The sequence below is a fragment of the Vidua chalybeata genome, chromosome 3, assembly GCF_026979565.1.
Source record: "Vidua chalybeata isolate OUT-0048 chromosome 3, bVidCha1 merged haplotype, whole genome shotgun sequence".
Taxonomy (NCBI): domain Eukaryota; kingdom Metazoa; phylum Chordata; class Aves; order Passeriformes; family Viduidae; genus Vidua; species Vidua chalybeata.
Window position 1 is genome coordinate 17,402,835 of NC_071532.1, and position 7,677 is coordinate 17,410,511.

Here is a 7,677-nt window from a genome sequence, read left to right on the forward strand (position 1 = left end):
CAATCTTTGTGAGATACAACGTTCTGTGCTGTTTCCCTTTCTTATTTCTTATTATTATGATTTTATCACATAACATTAGAAGTCCATATTCAATATTTTTCTTAGCCTTTATTAAGGTAGAAGTCCCACTAAGTTGGTACTCACATGACCATAATGTTAAATTTGACAGGAGAGGCGTTGCTGTTGTGGGAAGGCCATCTGTCCATTAGGGGCAGTGACAGGTAAAGTTAGGCAGCACTTCATCTGATTCTGGGTTTTGTATTTTTTTTTTTTCTTGCAGTTGCCTATAATATTGCCAGTCATTATTTTACTTAAAATTTTCCATTCTGGAAAAATCTTGCTTCAGCATGATTAATTAATGAATGAGATGATTGAAAAACAGTTTTTGTTAAAATGATTCATTGGTTTCTGAGAACAAATTTTAGAAAATGACATTTCTCTGCCCTGAAATAATCTTTCCTTTTTGTGGTAGTTTTCCAAAGCCCCAAAATAGGTTGAAAAGGGAAACTCTACCTGCAGCCAGCAAGGTGATTAGAGTCACTCACTGAGGGGTTTCTAACTCTGCCCACTATATATAGAGGTGATATTTTGTAGTCAGTTTCCCACCACAGGGACCTCAGGGGACACAGCAGGAACCCAGGCTGAGCACGAACCTGGTGGATGATCCAGATGATGGAAGCTTAATCTCATCACGTTAGCCTTTATCTCATTAATGTTTGTGAAGGAGCAGGTACAATGGGAAAAGTACCAGAGCAGGAAACAAATAATTGTATGTTCAGGGCATACATTGGGTAAAGAGTGGTTAATAAACACAGATAAAACAAGAAGGAATGATGTGTTTGTGTAGATTGCATATTGCAGTTTGTTCTGTGAGGACAGGAAACTTGTGGGGTAAAAGTAAACCATTTTTTCCATGTAAAGCATCATAATGTTTGGCCCAGGGCCAGGAAAAGTAGGGTTATACAAAAAAGTCTAACTCATGCTCTTCCTAACCAGGTGGTTCTTGACTCTGCAAACACACCTGGCTCTGCAAAGAGCAAAGAGTGAGCTGAGGGTATGGTCTGGTTTATGGGGCTCCCTCCCTAAGAAGTCAGAGTAGGTTGTAGCATACTTGAGCAGGGGAGCACTAGCAGCGGGGTCATGGGGTTCACTTAGGGAGATCTTGGCTGAGTTTGTTTCCTCTCCCAGAACATAGAAAGAATAATAGAATCAGGGAATCATAGAATGGTTTGGTTTGGAAGGGACTTTTGAAGGCCGTCTAGTCCAACCCTGCTGCAATAAGCAGGGACATCTTTAATTAGATCAGGCTGCTCAGAGCCCCGTTCAATCTGACCTTGAGTGTTTCCAGGGATGGGGCATCCACCACCTCTCTGGGAAACCTCTTCCAGTGTGTTACCAGAACTGCATTAGAGAGCTGTTTGGGGAAGGCAGAGGCACAGTAGGCTGCCATCTTTTATGCTGCCTTTGTCTGTGGCCCCTTCCCAAGTCCTGACAGTGTGGCCTCATGCAACGAAGGTCGCCCTTGTGCAGCGGGCCCACAGGAGGACTGTGTCCTGCTGATGTCTCATATTAATGCAGCTGGGCTGACAGATCCCTTTCCATCTTACCTCCTCAGACATCTGCTTGAGATGAGGGTGGGAAGGGATCAGCAGGCAGTTTCACAGCACTGCTCGTTAACAGAATTACTGCAGTGTTACCCTTTATGGAAAATACTACATTGAGGGCTGAGTCTTCAGGGAAAATTTTAGATGAAGATGCATGTGTCAGCTCAGTCAGACAGCTTGGGGGTCAACAGGTTCTCAGACAACACATCCCCAGGTGCCCAAGTCCTCATGGGGAACCACTGTATCTGGGTTCTCTCTATTTAAAAAAAAAAAAAAAAAAAAATGGAAGAAGGCCAGGGGAATTAGTGCTGCAAAACGCTTACCAGGAAGCTGAAGATAAATATTCATGTCTGGATTTGTTTCCCATTGACTTATTTAATTACATAAGGAAGAGATGATGTCTGTGAAAGAATTCCCCTTTTCCTCCCACAGGATATGTAGTGCTTTGATGCCTGTCCTTTTCAGCAACGGGAATCCTCCTGAACTGAGTTCCTAGAAAGTCCCTGAGGAAAAGATTTTCACATTTTCTATGGCTCAGCTGCCAGCTCTGAAAAATGGGATGGCCAAGATTCCCTCTGTTGAGCAGTGGAGCCAAAGGCCTGTTCATTGTGTGACACACAGCCCTCTGCTCTGAGCTGACACAAAGGAGCCGAGGGTCCTGCTCTACCACGAGGTCATATTCACCTTTTTATTCTTCTGTTATTAATTATTCCTGCATTTCTTGTACAATTTGTAAAAGACACTCTCTTTGGCTCCATCTGCACAAAAATATTTCAGGTGGGAGTTAATATCAGTATTTTGGGGCCAATACTTCCCTGCTGTCTCACACATGGGTGGTTTCTTCCCTTGTCATGTCCTCTCAGATATGTGGTATCCCACTCCCTATTCACTATTTTGCATGGGAGGGAATTGACTCTTGTTTGGCATCATGATGGCAGCCTTGTTTTCTGACAAGCCCACATTTGCACACTGACACTTATGGCTTGCTTGTGTTTTGATGCAAAGTCCACGTCTTCTGCTGACAGAATCATCTGGGTGTAACATGACACCAGCTGCAGAATTGCTCAGCCTATCAGACAAAATGAGCTGGAGGAGCAGAGTTCTGTGGGGAGCTAGGCTGCAAGTTTGTCATAGAGAGAACTACATCCTGGACATGGTGGCCAACAGAGCATGGACCTGGACAAGAGGAGACTTCTTCAATACATTTAGGTTTCTCTTACATGTCATATGTAAAGAAAACCATGGGATTGGTCCTCAAACCCAGCCAGATGATCTGTCCATGCTGGGAGCAAATCCCTTCCTGGAAGGATGCTGAGTTATGTTTACCACAACTGCTGCTTCAGTGGTGAGGAGTCTCAGCTTCTGCGCCATGCTGATTCCTCCCATCCTCTGCTGCTGGCTCCATGGAAAAACTGAAATGCCAGAACATTTTATTTCTGTTAGGCATTGAAACATATGACCACTGGCCAGTAACACTGCTTCCATTCCTCTCATTCTCCCTTCCTTTTCCTCTTCAGCCACCTGTTCCCACTTCTCCCCACACTGATGTTCCCACCCTACTGCAGTCTGGCAGAGCCTTAAAAAGGGAAAGAGAGGTTCCCCATTTGATCAATGCCTTCATTTTCAGCTGATACTTAGCTGCTGCAAGGCAAAATGCCCAAATCAAATAGACACAGATCTTTAGCTTTGGCAAAAATGTCCCTGCTTATTTTAATTGCTTTTAATGAGAACACTGACTGCAAAAATACTTTGTCATGTAATTTGTGTTTGTGTGCAGGCAAATACAGGAGAGTTTCCGGTAGACATGTTTGTTTGTTTTTGTCATGCACACTGTGAAGCAGTATAATCCTGCTGGGACCATCAAATAGGCACTAGCTTATTTTATTCTTTCACCTTTTACTGTTTTACAAAACAGTAGGAGTAAAAAACTATTCTTTGTCTTTGAAGGACTAACCTGCTGAGTCCTCAGATAGCTGGTCAATGGGGTCCCGTTCCCTTTCTAACTTATCTTCCTTCCTAGCCAGCTGAAAACAGGATAAGGTATTCTGCAGGAGAGGGAGCCTTCTTCTCCTTGGTTAAGGTGCTCAAAACTGCTCCCTGCCCTTCACCCCAGGAGAAGGGCATGAGTTCTGAGAGACCCATAGCTACAGGCTTCTCCTTCACCTTTTTCCTTCAAGACACCAAGACTCACCTCAGCCTTTCCACTACTTATGAACCTAGATGAAGCCAAAGCTTGTGGGGATATCCAAGTGTGGCTGGAGCAAGGGCAGTAGTTGGTGATTCCCACAGCCCTTCACAGAGCAGAAGTGGGACTGCTGGAGGCAATAGGCTTGAGCATGCTGGCACCATGGGTGCCAGAGTCTTTTTTCAGAGTCTTCCTTGTCAACATGGATGAAGCTAAATGATGATCAACCAGACTTCTCAGAGTTGCTCCCGGGTCAGGTTCAACACTGTGACTTGAGGTGGAGAGCAAAGAAAAGGCAATTGAATCCAATGGATGCTGACAACTCAAGTCAGGAGCCTCGGCTATGTAAATATATCAATAACTGTTTTGTTTATGTTGGCCAAAGTACTTGTTTCTCTGAATTGTGGCATTCACCCAGTATTGTGCTTCTCTCAAAACAAACATCCCACTGCCTGGGGTGTTTGGGCAGATATCCCATGGTTCTGCCACCATGCTCTGGGCATGCTGGCAATGTTATAACATTGCTATGTCAACAGGAGTCTAAATGGAGCCCTTTCCTTGGCTTTGAGGTGCTGTTCCCGTAAGCTTTCCTACTGGATGTGTGCTTAGTGTGAGGGTAGACCCTGTCCCAGTCTGCATGGGATTGCTGCTTACTCAGACACTGCTGCCATGGGGCTATGCTTCCCATCACCCACCGGCCAGTAAAAACAACCATAAATTCTGCCAATGACCATGTGGTTATCCCTATTTTCCTAGCTAACTGCCTTCTAACTTGGGGGGGGGGGGGGGGGTCAGGAGCAGACAAGGCCTAGGTGACAATGGCTGTATTCACTATCCCAGCTCACTGGTCTACAGGTTTTGGAGGGCTAAAGTGAATACCCCACAGGTGTCTAGGAGGGGGGGACATTTGTTCTGCTGAAGCTCTACTTAGGATCATAACAGATACAGCTGTGCACTGTCCCACCAGCCCTATCACACTGGAGTCCATAAGAGAAGTCCATTCCTGGACAATTAGCTTTCTGACTCTAGTTGATTTGCCTTCCCCACCACCCCAGTGCTGGTGGTTTTGGCAGTCAGAGCCTTTGGTGAAAACAGTGCTTCACATGGAGAAGCGCTGTTTTCACCAAAGGGTATATTTTTAAAGGGTGCAAGGGTGACAGGTCTCTTCTTGGGAGAAGCACACACTTTGTGAACACGGGGGACTTGAGTCTTGGAAAGGTGAAAGAAACTTAGTGAATCTAAGTATTTCTCCTAGGCAGACAAGTTGTCAGATTCAGCTGGAGGCAGTAGCTAGCCATTCAGCCTGCACTACCTGTGGTCATGGAGCAGAGAGGGCTGAACTGGCAGCAGGATAGTGCATCTGGCCCCTGTGCAGCTGAGAGGCAGTGTTAACACTACAGTAACCTTCCTGTTTGCCACCTGACCTTTCCAGTCTCATCCCCACTCCTCTCTGCTTGACTTTTGACTGTCCTCAGTTAATCTCTTGCCATGCCCTTTCCTTTCCCCTTTCTAGCATATTTGCTATTCAGCAGGTAAATGATTAACCAGCAGATTTGTTTTTTCAGTCCCTTATTGGAATGTAGCAAAGATCTCCACTAATTTGTACATGAGGTGTAACAGAGAGGCAGGACTTCTCCCACAGCATCAAACAAGCCTTGGCCTGAGCGTTAAAAGTAAGTAATAATGACAGGAAGACACTTAAAAAACCACATTGACTTAAGTAGGGAGGCAGCCGTCCCCAGGCCTGCTGGAGACAGCTCTGTGCATATACCTTCCTCACACACAGCAGGGACCTGCTGAACGGCCGGATGAATGTCAGGGCACCGCCACTGAGACCAGTGACCACATTTCTCATCAGGGACCCACACCTCCACATCAGCCCCACAGCAACCAGCCACGGGAAAGGGCTTGGTTTGGCTTGCTCAAGGCTGGGGCTCGGGCTGACACAGCAGCTGGCTGAGAACCACTGATGAAGGAAAATTAAGCAGGTGCTACAAAAGTGAGGGAAGATCTGTCAACAGAGAGAGAAGACCTTCTTTCTCCAAGGTGACATCTCTTCCTTCAGAGGCAGGCAGAAAGCAGCTGGTGGGAAGCGGAAGGCATCAAGCTGCTGGTGCCATTGCACCCCAGCAGGCGAGGAAGGGCTGGGGAGAGAGAAAACTTCCTCTTGCAGGGTGCTTTCCTCCCTCTAACGAGGCAAGCCAGCAAATGATTCAATTATATATCAAAGAACAATGAATTAAATGTTTACAAGGTGCCTTTTTAAATGCCAAGAGTTATAAACCAGTGAGTGGAAGAAAGCAGGACTCAAGATTCCCTGGTGCCCAATTCAGGCAATGCTTAACTACTAGACTGTGAGGTATTGGAAAGGCTCCAGTTCCTCTTCTGGCAGCTCTCCTCCCAAATCACAAGTACAATTTTTTCTTTTTCATTCAAAGAAATAAATAAATACCATCTCAATTATGTCCTGTGTAAGTGCCTTGAATGGAGAAGAGAAGGAAAAGGAGAGATAGCAGTTTTCCCTATCATGCCTGTCTTTCCAGGCTCTTCCCGACACTGGCACGTACACAGGCCCTTCCCTGGTTACAGGCATATATATAATTAGCACAGCAGGTTACACATTGCCTCCCTATTTGCCAGTATAGCTCACCTCTTTGCAGAAAGGCACAATGCCTGAGTGCCACTTATGTGGTATTGCCAGCCTCAGCTGTCCCATGTCCCTGGGTCAGACTCCTGGCAGTTTGCCTTAAAGAGCACCAGCACCAAGAAGAAATGCAATGGGGGCAGGAGGATTTATTGGCCTTTCAGTTTTCAAGCCATTACCTTTTGCGTTGTCAAGTCTTTCTCATCAGTATGGATGTCTGGAAACCAGCTTTCTGTAAAAGTTAAAATTGCTGAATTACAGGAGGGCTTCTGGAGCTGGAGTAGGTGGAAACCCACCCAGACAGGGGAGCACTATCAAGCTCCCTCCTCTGCTGCCTGTGACATATTTACCTGTGATTGCAGAGGAGAGATGAAAGCAGAAAGGGATGCCCTGGGCAGCAGTGGCCAAAGCTGTGCAGCTGCATGACCTTCTTGCCTGCCTGTGTGTGGAATTCCTGTACAGGGGGTGGGGATATCCTGTCCCTTTGCCCTTCTCTACATGGAACAGTGAGTCAGGTCATAATATCACCAGGTGTTTCTGGTGGGTGAGTGGGGTCCATGCTGAAAAATGTCAGAAGATTTTTCCAAGGAGGTTTCATAAGCCAGACAGCTTTACCAGGGACAGACAGTATGAGAGATTGAAACCCCTGCACGAAAAGTTGTGCTATCCAAATAACGAGGAATGATAACACAACTGAAGAGACAAAGAAAAAAGAGAAAAGGAGATGAGCATATGATCAGGGTCTTTGAATGACTTAGAAACCCTAACAGCTTATTTTGGGACATAGATTGTCCTGCTCAAGCTTGCCTGAGCAGCACCTTGAGGATTTGCTAACTGGGGACTATCATGGCTAAACAAACAGTGGAAGATGTAAATGTTCTCTGTGTGGGGTAAGACATTTGGTGCCCCTCTTTACTTCTTCCTCTAACCACTGGGCATGTATCAGAGGAAAAGCTTGAGAAAGTTTTACTACCAATACAGGCAGATGATGAAAGGGGGCTATTTCTTCCCCAGCCACCAAAACTCTTAGGTTACTACAAAGAGTTGTACCTGCTCTGCTAGAGTAGTGCAGAACTGGCATCAGCCTTGAAACTACTCAGAAATTCAGGACAGAAGAGAGGCATGAGCCTTGGAGACAGAGGGGACGGCACTGGAGTTTCTGGACGCGTCTGCTGTTTACACTGCTACTGTATTTGCTGACTGAATCTAATAACTCAGACTCTGCTCACAGGCTGACTTTGCTC

At 45.9% G+C, this 7,677-nt stretch overlaps 1 long non-coding RNA gene across 1 annotated transcript; it reads right to left on the reverse strand.

Moving 5' to 3' along the window:
• Positions 1-2,053: 2,053 nt before the first annotated feature.
• LOC128786145 (uncharacterized) lies at positions 2,054-6,688 on the reverse strand. Its single transcript, XR_008430188.1, has 3 exons — positions 6,613-6,688; positions 3,796-4,060; positions 2,054-3,016 (listed from the first exon to the last, which is right to left on the reverse strand). It is a non-coding gene; the product is annotated as an uncharacterized LOC128786145 (long non-coding RNA).
• Positions 6,689-7,677: the final 989 nt, after the last annotated feature.